The 18,231-nt window shown below is 36.7% G+C and overlaps 1 protein-coding gene across 12 annotated transcripts in view; it reads right to left on the reverse strand.

Moving 5' to 3' along the window:
* LOC6030950 (lachesin) overlaps positions 1-18,231 on the reverse strand; it is a 138,199-nt gene that overhangs the window by 24,672 nt on the left and 95,296 nt on the right. The window lies entirely within an intron of this gene.

Raw genomic sequence — 18,231 nt, forward strand, 5'->3', positions numbered from 1 at the left:
CAAAACAAACCGGTGCTGTGCTTTTTTGTTTCGTAAATCGGGAAAAAGTGCATTTTTGGTGCATTATGTGTCGATAGTCGTATGTATTTGTGTTTGTTTATGTGTATTGAGTGAGGGGAAAGTGGAGGTTGTCGTTTTATCGCGGAAAAGAACGAGAATCTTGTGTGTTTTTGGGTCATCATTTTGGTACATTAGAAGAAGGAAAACTAAGTACAGTCGACTCTCTGGCTGTCGATCTTCTCGATATCAATATTGCTCCATCTATCGATGAATTCTTCAGTCCCTTCAACCTGCATACTTCGATTGGCTTTATTCCTCGATATTTTCTCTTGCTTGAAGGATCTCTTCCTCGACGGTCCCTTGGATTCTGTTTGCTTTAAAAATCTCTTCCGGTTGTCAATATTGTCACTATCTCATGGCTTGCATAGACATTTTTCTTTGCAAAACAAAGCTTTGAAGGGTGTTTGACATTAGTTTGTTTTTGTTTGCTGGACGTTCCCATGATTTTCTCCCATAGCTGGGTACCAAGAAAAACATATTTTCAATCGAGTCTTCATGTTGCACCGTTCTGTAAACTGATAATTCTCTTCCTCGGCGGTCCCTTGGACATTGACAACCAGCCCAGTCACAACGTTCTAGCAGGATTCTAGCAGAGTTCTCACAGAGCTGGATATTCTTACAGCATTCTAGCAAAAATGTTCAACCGTTCTAGCAGGATTCTGGCAGAACCAGCTCTGCTAGAATATTTCGTGACTGGGAGAGAGTCGACTGTAGATTCACCACCGCCACAGAGGGCCACCGATGGAAACTGAGGCTTCAATTCGGTGCGAAGTTAACACGGCAGGCTGTGCTGATTTTGTTTATGTTTTTATGTCGGTAATTGCGTGTGTTTTAGTTTGTTTGTGTGGGGATGTGGTTTGAAAAAGAATTTGGAGGAGGTTTTTTCGCGATCGACTTTTGCACCTGTCACAGAAGAAATCAGAAGAGGAATCCTTGTTGCCGGTATGGTCACCATCATTCAGCTCTACGGAAGCTCTACAATCTCCAGATTCTTCCTGAGGCAGACGGTGCTAGTTTTGCCTGTTGACAGATTTAAGGAGCAGTTGTCCCCGCCGTCAAAAGCCCGGTTCAATTTTTTTTTCAGCACCTGAAGGAGGAGGAGGCAAAAAGGTGCAATCTAAAGAGCAGCTGCTTTTTGTAACTGTCTCCAGCGGGGCGGGTCCTACCTATTTAGCAGCACCATCTTCCACCGGAAGATTTTAAGGCCACCATCGTTCCGGTAGCCATCATTTGCATTGGACAAATCCGGTCATTTCGACAACGGAATTCTCGTTTTTATTCAGATAAGTATTGATTGCTCACATTTTGTAGTAGTTTCATTTAGTAATTATTGTTAAGGCGGAGTATCTTTATAAAAATGATTTGGATTTTCATTTGGGAATTGATACTTTGTGTTCTCTTCTTTTTCACAGGACAGCAATTTCTGGACAACCATCATCACATCATTGTATTCATCATAGGGAATTGATTGGATGGATTTAGAGATCATCTACAAGGTATGTTAAAAAATATTGTTATGTGAACATATCACTTTTTATCAATTGGATATTCAAAACATGTCAATTCCCGTTTGGTTTTTTTTAGATAATAAGCCTTACTTGAAAACATTTAGTGTGTTAATTTTTGAGATATAACCCTTAAAACTACTTTTGAGAAAAACTTCTTGCAAATTGTAATTCTCGCTTACTTTTTAGAAAGGTCCTATGTAAATAGGAAACCCATGGTGCATTGGTGGTTTTGAAAAAGTAATCTAGGATCATTTATTGGCAAAAATAAAAAGGAATTTAAAAATATTCAATTAAGCATTTCAAATAGACGATTACACCAGCTGTATGATTAACGCTTTTTTCATTCGTATTCAGTCATACTTTCGTTTTGCAAAATCATCTTCGATCAAAGTCATCTGGTTTATGGTACCCATGCTTATTAATGTTAACCCGTAATCAAACAAAACAATCAATTTTATGTAAATAAGTTAGACTCTTGTACATTTATATATTTCAGAAAAAAACATTAATATATCACTTGTTTTCATAGTTCTTTTATGTTTTCAGATGACAGTTTTTGACATAAAAAAAAACTTCTTCTGACTATTTTTTGTAAACAGTGCATTAGGCTTACACCCTTATCAAAAATCATGATTTTCTGAGTTCAATATCCCACTTTTCATACGATTTTTTGAGTTCAGGTACTACAATCATAAAAATGGTTAATCGTATGAAAAGTGGGATATTGAACTCAGAAAATCAAGCCCTTTTAAGTTTTCTGTCGAAAAATACCATCTGAAAATAAAAATGTATCATGGGAAGTTGCGAAATATGGATTTGTAAGATTTCTTCACAAATCACCACTGTTCTTGATACATTAATGTTTCTGGATGACATTTTTATGAACAGTTTTTTTCAGGCAAAAACCTGAACCTGTTTTGATTTTTTAATGTTTCTGGATGATATTTTTTCGCACCAATTTTTTCAGGAAAACGCAGAATTGGCCATGATTATTTCATGTTCCTGGATGATATTTTTCGGTACCATGACATGATATTTTTAAGTTCAAAATGACAACTTGGTTTGATATTTTTTTGATGTTTCGTAGAGTAACCCGGCCCGGGCAGAAAATCGCATCTTAGAAGGAACACAAAAATATCATGGATTGTTTTTGTGAACATGGCATGATTTTTGTTTGTTCCAAAAACTAAAAAATTGGCCGCCGAAATTCATGATACTTTTTATGTTCCTAAACAGTGTATCATCAAATGTTTTATTTTCATATCTATTTGATATTTTTGGACTTAGCAGAATTTTGAAAATCAATTTATTTGGGACTTTGAAAAAATTTCAACCCGTTTATCATGAGATGATATTTTGATGTTTGATCAAGTTTTCGCTGGACTTAGGAAAATTTCGAAAGCCAATTTATTTTGGGACTTAGAAAAAAATCGAAAACTCCATCATGAGATGATATTTTATAGTTTTATCTTGTTTTCGCTGGACTTAGCAAAATTTCGAATGCCCAATTATTTTGGGACTTAGAAAAAAAAACCGACCTGTCAATTATGATGATACAATTATTTTTCATTATGTTTTCGTTGGACTTAGCAAAATTTTCACTCCTCCGCAAACTAATGGAAATTTTTATTGATTTTTCTTCACTTTAATTTACTTTAAATACACTAGTTAAACTAATCACATTAAAAAGTATTTTACCGCAAATAAAATTTCATCGCAAAGCGCAAAAATGAGCCCACGCGCTCGCTCTCTCTCTCTTCTCTCTTCTTTCGTTCACTGTTCGCACGCAACGCGCGAGACATGTCGTGACAGGAATCGGCAATCGGCAGACAGACAGCTTTTGCGTTCGTGGCGGGCTGGTTTGTTTACGTTTTCGCGCAGTAGTTTTCCGCGGATAAATTGTAGTCCGCGAATCGCCGCGGGTTGTGAGTACGTTCTGTGGCCGAGGGAGTGTGTGTTCGTCCGTTCCGTGGCGTTCGGGAGCCGTGATATGTTGTGTTTAAGTGATTGTTTGTGTTTTGTGGCTGGGGGGCGAAGAAAAAGTTTCGCTCAGTGTTGGCGGATGCAAGGAAGCAAGCAGCTGTCCCCAGAAGAGGAATCCTCTTGCCCTCAATGTCACTTGGCCTCCTTCCTCGTCCTCCTCCTGCAGGTGCTGTCTTGACACGGATCAACGCCGGAACTATTTCGGTGAATTTGACAGGACACGGGCGTTCTCGGTGAAGGAAAACACAGCTGGTTAAGTTTGTTTCGATTTTGTGTCGCGTGATTGGAATCCTGATTTGTGGGGGAACATTGTTTTCGCGAATGCGCGATTGTGTGCGTGTGTGTTTGTTTACGTTTGACGTATTCTTGGTGAACGGGTGACAACTGGATGAAACTTTCTTGGTGTTTCCGGAGGGGGTGAGCGAGAAAAAAACTGACAAATTCGCGTTGGTGCTGGCTGCGGCCTGTGATTGTTCATGTGACTGTGCTTTGGGGTTTGTTTACGGTTTTAATTGATTATTGTGAGTGTGTGGCAGGGGCAAAGACGTGACAATGTGACATTGCTTCTATCCTTTAGGGGTGTCCGTGACAGAAGGAAGAACTTTTCTCTGGTTATTTCGGAGGAGGTAATCTATTGGGCGACTCGCGAGCAGTTTCCCGGTGAAGGTGGAAAGTGGAGTCCATCTGAATCGATGGTACAAGCTGGTTCGAAATACTTAGTAGGAAGAAGTATTTCAACGATTTTTTGACTCAGATAAGTATTATTTGCTTTCCTTTTCTATTTTTTTTACTATATCATATTGGATTATTTGATAAAAAAAACCCTGGAAATTATGTTTGAAAATTGATACTTTGTGTTTTGTTTTCTTTAACAGGACCACAACCTGGGCATGTTTCGGGACATTCAGCATCTGGTATTTTGTTTAATACGACAAACTAGCTGCGATGCAATGGTGCTTTGGTTGGATGGATTTGAAGAGGATTAACCAGGTATGTACGAAAAATATTATTTTAAAGTGAACCTATCACTGTTCAAACTTCATTTTGTTACTTTTGCAAATATATTTTTTTTCAAACCAAATCAATGCTTCGAAAATCTTTTTCTGGGAAGTTACTAGAATATTTTGTGCGAATTATTGTTTCAATATTTTCAAAAGACGTTCTCGTAAAGAGATTTTTTTTTAATTTCACGTTGTTGCAGTATTATATTGGTATAGTAATTGTCCTAAACTGAGATGAGGAGTACTTTAAGAAACTGTTTAATTCAAAGAAAGATTTTGGTTTTGAGCAAATAATTCAACTAAAGAAAGAACATCACCTTTCTTCAATATTTGATTTGCTTTTATTATTTCAGTGTTTTAAAGAATTTGGACATGAATCGTTTTTATGTTTATAAGTTATGTTATGTATATAGTTTTTTTTAGAAGTAGATTATGTTTAAGTCAATGTAACTTTTGCCAACAAAAAGTTGTTTATATTATATTGAAAAACTGATGATCTATGTAACTTGCAATATCAAATAAAGTGAAATTTTATTTAAATATTTAATAAATCTCTTCAAATATTTTTTACATTTAAAAATATTGTTGACTTTCAGTACACAGAAAAAAATGATGGTAATATTCATCAGGGAATGGTGACAGATTTTGTGGCAAAATAAATTATTAGTTTTACCACAGAAAATGATGAATTTTCATCAGTTATTGATGAATATTCATCAGGTTCACATTTTTAAACATTTTTTATGTAATATATGTCAAAAAAAGAGGTAATTTTCAACATACCAAATTTTCAACGTTCCAAAATTCAACTTTTTTCTGTGTACATCATTTTAATAACTTTCAAAAAATAGATAAGACTGGTGTCCCTTAAAAAATACACATTGTAACTGAGTTTTGTGGAATTAATATAAAATGAATATTAATGGGAAAAACTCAATATATATATCGATTCAATGTTGATAATTAATTCAATTTATACGCAATGTTTTTTTCACAGTACGCTTTCACTGTGCGCGCATGTTACGCCTCTCTCTCTTTTTCTGACTATTTTTGTAAACAGTGTATTGGGCTTACACCCTTACTAAAAATCATGGTTTTCTGAGTTCAATAGCTCACTTTTCATACGATTTTTTTGAGTTCAGGTACTACAAGCTTAAAAATGGTTATATGGGTTGAACTCAAAAAATCGTATGAAAAGTGAGATATTGAACTCAGAAAATCATGTTTTTTGGTAAGGGTGTACTCAGTTCAGATAGTGCGATGGACTTTTGCTTAAAAATAAGTCCTTTTAAGTTTTCTGTCGAAAGATACCATCTGAAAATAAAATTGTATCATGGGAAGTTGCGAAATATGGATTTGTAAGATTTCTTCACAAATCACAACTTTTCATGATACATTAATGATTCTGGATGAAATTTTTACGAACAGTTTTTTTCAGGCAAAAACCGATTAGTGCGCTGACCACGGGGACGCGCTGTCTTGTTTTTGCATGCTCATTTTCATTTCTTTTGTGCCGCTGTTTGTGTGCTTGGGTGAGTGGTTATTATAATTAAATAATGGCATCATTAGTGCACTGACCACGGGGACGCACTGTCTTGTTTTTGCATGCTCATTTTCATTTCTTTTGTGTCGCTGTTTGTGTGCTTGGGTGAGTGGTTATTATAATCAAATAATGGCATCATTAGTGCGCTGACCACGGGGACGCGCTGTCTTGTTTTTGCATGCTCAATTTCATTTCTATTGTTTTGCTGTTTGTGTGCTTAGGTGAGTGGTTATTATCATTAAATAATGGCATCATTAGTGCACTGCCCACGGGGACGCGCTGTCTTGTTTTTGCATGCTCATTTTCATTTCTTTTGTGTCGCTGTTTGTGTGCTTGGGTGCGTGGTTATTATAATTAAATAATGGCATCATTAGTGCGCTGACCACGGGGACGCGCTGTCTTGTTTTTGCATGCTCATTTTCATTTCTTTTGTGCCGCTGTTTGTGTGCTTGGGTGAGTGGTTATTATAATTAAATAATGGCATCATTAGTGCACTGACCACGGGGACGCACTGTCTTGTTTTTGCATGCTCATTTTCATTTCTTTTGTGTCGCTGTTTGTGTGCTTGGGTGAGTGGTTATTATAATCAAATAATGGCATCATTAGTGCGCTGACCACGGGGACGCGCTGTCTTGTTTTTGCATGCTCAATTTCATTTCTATTGTTTTGCTGTTTGTGTGCTTAGGTGAGTGGTTATTATCATTAAATAATGGCATCATTAGTGCGCTGACCACGGGGACGCGCTGTCTTGTTTTTGCATGCTCATTTTCATTTCTTTTGTGTCGCTGTTTGTGTGCTTGGGTGCGTGGTTATTATAATTAAATAATGGCATCATTAGTGCGCTGACCACGGGGACGCGCTGTCTTGTTTTTGCATGCTCATTTTCATTTCTTTTGTGTCGCTGTTTGTGTGCTTGGGTGCGTGGTTATTATAATTAAATAATGGCATCATTAGTGCGCTGACCACGGGGACGCGCTGTCTTGTTTTTGCATGCTCATTTTCATTTCTTTTGTGCCGCTGTTTGTGTGCTTGGGTGAGTGGTTATTATAATTAAATAATGGCATCATTAGTGCACTGACCACGGGGACGCACTGTCTTGTTTTTGCATGCTCATTTTCATTTCTTTTGTGTCGCTGTTTGTGTGCTTGGGTGAGTGGTTATTATAATCAAATAATGGCATCATTAGTGCGCTGACCACGGGGACGCGCTGTCTTGTTTTTGCATGCTCAATTTCATTTCTATTGTTTTGCTGTTTGTGTGCTTAGGTGAGTGGTTATTATCATTAAATAATGGCATCATTAGTGCACTGCCCACGGGGACGCGCTGTCTTGTTTTTGCATGCTCATTTTCATTTCTTTTGTGCCGCTGTGCTGGGGTGCTTGGTTATTATATATAGGTGAAGGGATTTTATTAAATGATCATTATATTGCATTATTATATTTATTTGATTATATAACCACACTATATTTTACACTTAACACATCATACAAAACACAAATGAAACTGTAAACAGGAGCGTTTGGTACGGTATGTCCACGCATCCTTCCTCCCCTGTAGATTCTGTGAAATGTGATCCGTTCTCAGAATCCTCTCTGCAGTAAACACAACGTAGTAGGGCTGGCCGCTTTAATTTTTGCAATACATTTTCGGGTGTTCTCGGATGTACTGCAATTATTAATAATGACAAGAAAAGTGCTTGGGGCGTAATCTAATCACAAGACTTTCCAGCATGCTTTCATCGGACTGGCTGCGTTTGTGTTAGATTAGATTAGATTAGATTAGACAGTTTTTTTCAGGCAAAAACCTGAACCTGTCTTGATTTTTTTATGTTTCTGGATAATATATTTTCGCACCAATTTTTTCAGGAAAAAGCAGAATTGGCCATGATTATTTCATGTTCCTGGATGATATTTTTCGGTACCATGACATGATATTTTTAAGTTCAAAATGACAACTTGGTTTGATATTTTTTTGATGTTTCGTTGAGTAACTCATGTTACATTTTATGTTTCTACATCTCTTAAGTCAAGCGTTTTGGAAACATGTCATCTTCATGTTTTTGGCAACATGACAAGTTTACCGTAAGATGTAATTTTCTGATCGGGCCCGGGCAGAAAGTCGCATCTTAGGATGAACTTAAAAATATCATAGACTGTTTTTGTGAACATGGCATGATTCTTGTTTGTTCCAAAAACTAAAAAATTGGCCCCAGAAATTCATGATACTTTTTATGTTTCTAGACAGTCTAACACCAAATGTTTTATTTTCATTTCTATTTGATATTTTTGGACTTAGCAGAATTTCGAAAATTTATTTATTTGGGGCTTTGAAAAAAATTCGACCCGTCCATCATGAGATGATATTTTGATGTTTGATCAAGTTTTCGCTGGACTTAGAAAAATTTCGAAAGCCAAATTATTTTGGGACTTAGAAAAAAAATCGACCTCTCCATCATGAGATGATATTTTCTAGTTTTATCTTGTTTTCGCTGGACTTAGCAAAATTTCGAATGTCCAATTATTTTGGGACTCGATCTGTCAATCATGAGATGAAACAATTATTTTCCATCATGTTTTCGTTGGACTTAGCAAAAATTTCACTCCTCCGCAAAATGCCACTTTTGTTAATGAAAATTTTTAGTGAGTTTTTTTCACTTTAATTTACTTTATAATTATTTGTGTGATTATAATGATAATGATGATGATAATGATTATAATGATTATAATCACATTAAAAAGTATTTTAACGCACATAAAATTTCATCGCAAAGCGCAAAAATGAGCCCACGCGCTCGCTCTCTCTCTCTCTTCTCTCTTCTTTCGTTCACTGCTCGCACGCAACGCGCGAGACATGTCGTGACAGGAATCGGCAATCGGCAGACAGACAGCTTTTGCGTTCGTGGCGGGCTGGTTTGTTTACGTTTTCGCGCAGTAGTTTTCCGCGGATAAATTGTAATCCGCGAATCGCCGCGGGTTGTGAGTACGTTCTATGGCCGAGGGAGTGTGTGTTCGATCGGTCCGTGGCCTTCGGGAGCCGCGATATATTGTGGTTAAGTGATTGCTTCTGTTTTGGTGGCTGGGGCGGAGAAAAAGTTCCGCTCAGTGTTGGCGGATGCAAGGAATGTTCAGGCCAAGCAGCTGACCCCAGAAGAGGAATCCTCTTGCCCTTAATGTCACTTGGCCTCCTTCCTCCTCCTCCTCCTGCAGGTGCTGTCTTGACACGGATCAACGCCGGAACGATTTCGGTGGATTTGACAGGACACGGGAGTTCTCGGTGAAGGAAAACACCGCTGGTTAAGTTTGTTTTGGTTTTGGTGTCGCGTGATTGGAATCCTGATTTGGGGCGGAACATTGTTTTCGCGAATTCGCGATTGTGTGCGTGTGTGTTTGTTTACGTTTGACGTATTCTTGGTGAACGAGTGATTACAACTGGATGGAACTTTCTTGGTGTTTCCGGAGGGGGTGAGCGAGAGAAACTGACAAATCCGCGTTGGTGCTGGCTGCGGCCTGTGATTGTTCATGTGACTGTGCTTTGGGGTTTGTTTACGTTTTTAATTGATTATTGTGAGTGTGTGGCAGGGGCAGGGACGTGACAATGTGACATTGCTTCTATCCCTTAAGGGGTGTCCGTGACAGAAGGAAGAACCTTTCTCTGGTTATTTCGGAGGAGGTAATCTATTGAGCGACTCGCGAGCACCTCCACCCGGTGAAGGTGGAGAGTGGAGTCCATCTGAATCGATGGTACATGCTGCTTCTAAATACTTAGTAGGAAGAAGTATTTCAACGATTTTTTGACTCAGATAAGTATTATTTCCTTTCCTTTTCTATTTTTTTTATAATATCATGTTAGATTATTTGATAAAAAAAAAACCCTGGACATTCTGTTTGAGAATTGATACTTTGTGTTTTGTTTTCTTCAACAGGACCACAACCTGGACATGTTTCGGGACATTCAGCATCTGGCATTTTGTTTAATTAGACAAATTAGCTGCGATGCAATCATGCTTTGGTTGGATGGATTGGAAGAGGATTAACCAGGTATGTACGAAAAAAATTATTTTAAGGTGAACCCACGGACGAACGGACATGACACGAGCATTTTGAATTTGAAGCTGATTTTCTTCTAATTCTTCTTATTTCTTTTCCTGCTTGTCTTCAGTGCGCAAACGCTCATGTCAAAACAAACTTTGACAGTTTGCGCTACTTGACAGTTTGCCTGATTTTTTTGGTTGGTTCGTCGGCTGAAAAAAACGTTTAAAATTTTCAGTTCGCGCTTGTAATTTAATCAAATTGAGAAGTTTCTAAAATCGAATAAAAAATTAAACAGATCCGAACTTCCGTCAACAAATTTCTACTGAATTCTGCAATTTTTAGCAGTGGGCGGAGTGCTCAGTTAATGTGCGGCAGAAGATTTCCGGATTCGGGGTCGACAAGCTCAAGGACTCCAATCTAGAATCGTTCCGTGAATTGTAGGCTGTTCCTTGGCTGTACCTCCCTTCCCTGGTTCCGGTTGAAACAAGAAATTTTGTGCAAGAGAAACCCAATTATTGGGATCACAATTTCGACAAAGCAGAGTGGTTGGAACAAGGGTTGAAGCTGGGGACGAGTTTAACGGTTACCTCGGTGGCTCATATGTTGGACGACAAAGTCCAAATGGATCGGCAATCTGAACAGTTCGATCGCCCTGGTTGCCGAAGACGTGTTAGACTGCAACCCCAGCAGCACACACGTCGTTGCTGAACCGGATAAATCATCGTTTGGTTGAGCTGCAAGGACGAGTTGACTTTTACCCAACTGTCTAAACGAAATGGAAAAGCTGCGCGAATGTGCCTTATTTGTAGATCAAACAATAAAAATCTAAGAAAATTTACACCACATAACGTTTATTTAAACTGATTTTCAACCTAGCAAACCTCACACCATCGCTGCGAAACAATCTGGACCACAACAAAGCTCGTTTCTGAACTCCTTGGGAAGTTGCGGTGTCCTTCAGTTGGGAGGCCACTCCTCGAGCTCCGTGTGTTGAGGGCCTCCCTTTTCCATGGCGATCAATTTGGCCTAGGACTATCTATCGCTGTTATTTTTTTGTTGAAATCTGGAACCGTGGAGAAACGGCATCGGGATATCCTTTTACTACCAGCTGCGTGACATTTGATGGACGAAAACGAAATTTATTTTTATTTCATTTTGCGGATCAAGCATAAACAAAATACCTTTTTAACGTTGTTAATCGCCCCTGAATTCAAAATTTCTCGAAATTTGTGTGCATCTTTATTACTTTGTTTATTTACAAATTCCGTGATTCGCTTCAGATAGTATTGTTGATATCAATCAAAAACGTACAACTATCGTTCACCGCAAAAAGAACAGCGCGCTGTGAAAAACTATTGGAAGCGGGAAAATCAACGACAATTTTCAATCACCGCAGCATGACAACATTTTGACTGAATTAGTAATAATACCAACACAAAAATAGTTCGCCAACGTGAACACCTGTAGCGCTAGTGTTTCAAGGCGGTTTTAACGTATTTTTATTCGGCTGAAATTTGAATTTTGCCTCAGAAAAATGAGCAAAATTTGTTCGTGGTGTCATGTCCGTTCGTCCGTGGTGAACCTATCACTGTTCGAACTTCATTTTGTAAATTTTGCGAATATATTTTTTTTAAATCAAATCAATGTAGTCATAAATTTTATATTAATTGAATTTTCACCAAGATATATTGATCACAGATGGCTTCGAAAATCTTTTTCTGGGAAGTCACTAGAATATTTTGTGCGAATTATTGTTCAAATATTTTTTAAAGACGTTCTCGTGAAGAGATTTTTTATTTAACGTTGTTGCCGTATTATATTGGTATAGTAGTTGTCCTAAGCTGAGATGAGGAGTACCTTTAAAAACTTAATTCAAAGAAAGATTTTGGTTTTGAGCGAATAATTCAACTGAAGAAAGAACATCATCTTTCTTCAATATTTGATTGCTTTTATTATTTCAGTGTTTTAAAGAATTTGGGCATGAATCGTTTTTAAGTTTATAAATTGATTTTTTAGAAGTAGATTATGTTATAGTCAATGTAACTTTTTCCAACAAAAAGTTGTTTATATTACATTGAAAAACTGATGATTTATGTAACTTGCAATATCAAATATAGTGAAATTTTATTTAAATATTTCATGAACCTCTTTAATTATTTTTTACATTTAAAAATATTGTTGACTTTCAGTACATCATTTTAATAACAGATTGATTGAAAGTTATTAACAAAAACCTTCAAAAATAGATATGACTGGTGTCCCATAAAAATACACATTGTTACTGAGTTTTGTGGCATTAATATAAAATGAATATTAATGGCAAAAACTCAATACATAAATCGATTCAATTTAAATATCAATGTTGATAATTAATTCAATTTATACGCAATGTTTTTCACAGTACGCTTTCACTGTGCGTGCACTCTCTCTCTCTTTTCGCTTTTCTCCCACTTGCTGCTTACACTCGCACACACGGCGAAATGTCAAAACAGGAATCAAAACAAACCGGTGCTGTGGTTTTTTGTTTCGTAAATCGGGAAAAAATGCATTTTTGGTGCATTATGTGTCGATAGTCGTATGTATTTGTGTTTGTTTATGTGTAGTGAGTGAGGGGAAAGTGGAGGTTGTCGTTTTACCGCGGAAAAGAACGATTTGTAGCGAGAACCTTGTGTGTTTTTGCGTCACCATTTTGGTGCATTAGAAGGAGGAAAACTAAGTAGATTCACCACCGCCAGAGTTGGCCACCGATGGAAACTGAGGCTTCAATTCGGTGCGGAGTGAACCCGGCAGGCTGTCCTGTTTTTGTTTATGTGTTTTATGTCGGTAATTGCGTGTGTATTAGTTTGTTTATGTGGGGGATGTGGTTTGGAAAAGAATTTGGAGGAGGTTTTATCGCGATCGACTTTTGCACCTGTCACAGAAGAAGTCAGAAGAAGAATCCTCGTTGCCGGTATGGTCACCATCATTCAGCTCTACGGAAGCTCTACAATCTCCAGATTCTTCCTGTGGCAGACGGTGCTAGTTTAGCCTGTTGACAGATGCATCTCACGGAAGAGGAGCTTTGCAGTCGCAAGGTATTATTTATTTATCTCAGCCCCCAAAGTTTTTGTTCTGCTGCAGCTTGCCCCCACCGTCAAAAGCCCGGTTCAAATATATTTTTTTCAGCCTCTGAAGGAGGAGGAGGAGGCAAAACGGTGCAATCTAATAAGCAGCTGCGTTTTGTAACTGTCTCCATCGGGGCGGGTCCTACCTATTTAGCAGCACCATCTTCCACCGGAAGATTTTGGGGCCTCCATCGTTCCGGTAGCCATCATTTGCATTGGACAAATCCGGTCATTTAGACAACGGAATTCTCGTTTTTATTCAGATAAGTATTGTTTGCTCACATTTTGTAGTAGTTACATTTAATAATTATTGTAAAGGCGGAGTATCTTTACAAAAATGATTTGGATTTTCATTTGGGAATTGATACTTTGGGTTCTCTTCTCTTTCACAGGACAGCAATTTCTGACAACCATCATCATATCATAGTATTCATCATAGGGAATTGATTGGATGGATTTAGAGATCATTTACAAGGTATGTTAAACAATATTGTTATGTGAACATATCACTTTTTATCAATTGGATATTCAAAACATGTCAATTCCCGTTTTTTAAAGATAATGGGTCTTAATTGAAAACATTCATGGTGTTAATTTTTGAGATATTAACCTTAAAACTACCATTTAGAAAAACTTCACGCAAATTGTAATTCTCGCTTTTTTTCAATTGTCCTTTGTACATAGGAAACCCATGGCGCATTGGTGGTTTTGAAAAAGTAATCTAGAATTGGCCAAAATAAAAAGGAATTTAAAAATATGCAATTTAGCATATCAAATAGACGATTACACCAGCTGTATGATTAACGCTTTTTTCGTTTTGCAAAATCATCTTCAATCAAAGTCATCTGGTTTATGGTACCCATGCTTATTAATGTTAGCCCCAAATCAAACAAAACAATCCATTTCATATAAATTGATTAGACTCTTGTACACTTATATATTTTCAAAAAAAAAAAAAAACACCGATATACCACTTGTTTTCATAGTTCTATTATGTTTTCATATGGCAGTTTTCGACATTAAAAAAACTTCTTGTGACCATTTCTTTTTGTAAACAGTGCATTGGGCTTACTCAGTTCAGATAGCGCGAAGCACTTTTACTTAAAAAATAAGTCCTTTTAAGTTTTCTGTCGAAAAATACCATTTGAATATAAAAATGTATCATGGGAAGTTGCAAAATATGGATTTGTAAGAATTTTTCACAAATCACAAGTTTTCATGATACATTAATGTTTCTGGATGATATTTTTACGAACAGTTTTTCTCAGACAAAAACCTGAACCTGTCTTGATTTTTTTATGTTTCTGGATGATATTTTTTCGCACCAATTTTTTCAGGAAAAAGCAGAATTGGCCATGATTATTTCATGTTCCTGGATGATATTTTTCGGTACCATGACATGATATTTTGATGTTCAAAATGTCAACTTGGTTTGATATTTTTTTGATGTTTCGTAGAGTAACTCATGTTACATTTTATGTTTCTACATCTCTTAACCCGGGCAGAAAGTCGCATCATGGGACGAAAAAAAAAATAACTTGAGTTGTTTTTGTGAACATGGCATGATTTTTGTTTGTTCCAAAAACTAAAAAATTGGCCGCCGAAATTCATGATACTTTTTATGTTCCTAAACAGTGTATCATCAAATGTTTTATTTTCATATCTATTTGATATTTTTGGACTTAGCAGAATTTCGAAAATCAATTTATTTGGGACTTTGAAAAAAATTCAACCCGTTTATCATGAGATGATATTTTGATGTTTGATCAAGTTTTCGCTGGACTTAGGAAAATTTCGAAAGCCAATTTATTTTGGGACTTAGAAAAAAATCGACCACTCCATCATAAGATGATATTTTCTAGTTTTATCTTGTTTTCGCTGGACTTAGCAAAATTTCGAATGCCCAATTATTTTGGGACTTAGAAAAAAAACCGACCTGTCAATTATGAGATGATACAATTATTTTTCATTATGTTTTCGTTGGACTTAGCAAAATTTTCACTCCTCCGCAAACTGCCAGTTTTATTAATGGAAATTTTTATTGATTTTTTTTTCACTTTAATTTACTTTAAATACACTAGTTAAACTAATCACATTAAAAAGTATTTTACCGCAAAGTGCAAAAATGAGCCCACGCGCTCGCTCTCTCTCTTCTCTCTTCTTTCGTTCACTGCTCGCACGCAACGCGCGAGACATGTCGTGACAGGAATCGGCAATCGGCAGACAGACAGCTTTTGCGTTCGTGGCGGGCTGGTTTGTTTACGTTTTCGCGCAGTAGTTTTCCGCGGATAAATTGTAGTCCGCGAATCGCCGCGGGTTGTGAGTACGTTCTGTGGCCGAGGGAGTGTGTGTTCGTTCGGTCCGTGGCGTTCGGGAGCCGCGATATATTGTGGTTAAGTGATTGCTTCTGTTTTGGCTGCTGGGGGCAAAGAAAAAGTTCCGCTCAGTGTTGGCGGATGCAAGGAATGTTCAGGCCAAGCAGCTGCACCCAGAAGAGGAATCCTCTTGCCCTCAATGTCACTTGGCCTCCTTCCTCCTCCTCCTCATGCAGGTGCTGTCTTGACACGGATCAACGCCGGAACTATTTCGGTGAATTTGACAGGACACGGGAGTTCTCGGTGAAGGAAAACACAGCTGGTAAAGTTTGTTTTGATTTTGTGTCGCGTGATTGGAATCCTGATTTGTGGGGAACATTGTTTTCGCGAATGCGCGATTGTGTGCGTGTGTGTTTGTTTACGTTTGACGTATTCTTGGTGAACGGGTGATTACAACTGGATGAAACTTTCTTGGTGTTTCCGGAGGGGGTGAGCGAGAAAAAAACTGACAAATTCGCGTTGGTGCTGGCTGCGGCCTGTGATTGTTCATGTGACTGTGCTTTGGGGTTTGTTTACGTTTTTAATTGATTATTGTGAGTGTGTGGCAGGGGCAAGGACGTGACAACGTGACATTGCTTCTATCCTTTAGGGGTGTCCGTGACAGAAGGAAGAACCTTTCTCTGGTTATTTCGGAGGAGGTAATCTATTGGGCGACTCGCGAGCAGTTTCCCGGTGAAGGTGGAAAGTGGAGTCCATCTGAATCGATGGTACAAGCTGGTTCGAAATACTTAGTAGGAAGAAGTATTTCAACGATTTTTGACTCAGATAAGTATTATTTGCTTTCCTTTTTTATTATATCATATTGGATTATTTGATAAAAAAGCCCTGGAAATTCTGTTTGAAAATTGATACTTTGTGATTTGTTTTCTTTAACAGGACCACAACCTGGGCATGTTTCGGGACATTCAGCATCTGGCATTTTGTTTAATTAGACAAATTAGATGCGATGCAACCGTGCTTTGGTTGAATGGATTTGAAGAGGATTAACCAGGTATGTACGAAAAATATTATTTTAAAGTGAACCTATCACTGTTCAAACTTCATTTTGTTACTTTTGCAAATATATTTTTTCAAACCAAATCAATGCTTCGAAAATCTTTTTCTGGGAAGTTACTAGAATATTTTGTGCGAATTATTGTTTCAAAAGACGTTCTCGTAAAGAGATTTTTTAAATTTCACGTTGTTGCAGTATTATATTGGTATAGTAATTGTCCTAAACTGAGATGAGGAGTACTTTAAGAAACTGTTTAATTCAAAGAAAGATTTTGGTTTTGAGCAAATAATTCAACTAAAGAAAGAATATCACCTTTCTTCAATATTTGATTTGCTTTTATTATTTCAGTGTTTTAAAGAATTTGGACATGAATCGCTTTTATGTTTATAAATAGATTTTTTTTAGAAGTAGATTATGTTAAAGTCAATGTAACTTTTGCCAACAAAAAGTTGTTTATATTACATTGAAAAACTGATGATGTATGTAACTTGCAATATCAAATAAAGTGAAATTTTATTTAAATATTTAATAAATCTCTTCAAATATTTTTACATTTAAAAATATTGTTGACTTTCAGTACACAGAAAAAATTATGGTATTATTCATCAGGGAATGGTGACAGATGTTGTGGCAAAATAAATGATTAGTTTTACCACAGAAAATGATGAATTTTCATCAGTTATTGATGAATATTCATCAGGTTCACATTTTTAAACATTTTTATGTAATATATGTCAAAAAGAGGTAATTTTCAACATACCAAATTTTCAACGTTCCAAAATTCAACTTTTTCTGTGTACATCATTTTAATAACTGATTTATTGAAAGTTATTAACAAAACTTTCAAAAAATAGATAAGACTGGTGTCCCTTAAAAAATACACATTGTAACTGAGTTTTGTGGAATTAATATAAAATGAATATTAATGGGAAAAACTCAATATATAAATCGATTCAATTTAAATATCAATGTTGATAATTAATTCAATTTATACGCAATGTTTTTTTCACAGTACGCTTTCACTGTGCGCGCATGTTACGTCTCTCTCTCTTTTTCTGACTATTTTTGTAAACAGTGTGTTGGGCTTACACCCTTACTAAAAATCATGGTTTTCTGAGTTCAATATCCCACTTTTCATACGATTTTTTTGATTTCAGGTACTACAAGCTTAAAAATGGTTAATGGGTTGAACTCAAAAATCGTATGAAAAGTGAGATATTGAACTCAGAAAATCATGTTTTTGGTAAGGGTGTACTCAGTTCAGATAGTGCGATGGACTTTTGCTTAAAAATAAGCCCTTTTAAGTTTTCTATCGAAAGATACCATCTGAAAATAAAAATGTATCATGGGAAGTTGCGAAATATGGATTTGTAAGATTTCTTCACAAATCACAACTTTTCATGATACATTAATGATTCTGGATGACATTTTTACGAACAGTTTTTTTCAGGCAAAAACCTGAACCTGTCTTGATTTTTTTTGTTTCTGGATGATATTTTTTCGCACCATTTTTTTCAGGAAAAAGCAGAATTGGCCATGATTATTTCATGTTCCTGGATGATATTTTTCGGTACCATGACATGATATTTTTAAGTTCAAAATGACAACTTGGTTTGATATTTTTTTGATGTT

This window comes from Culex quinquefasciatus, chromosome 3 (genome assembly GCF_015732765.1).
Source record: "Culex quinquefasciatus strain JHB chromosome 3, VPISU_Cqui_1.0_pri_paternal, whole genome shotgun sequence".
Lineage (NCBI taxonomy): Eukaryota > Metazoa > Arthropoda > Insecta > Diptera > Culicidae > Culex > Culex quinquefasciatus.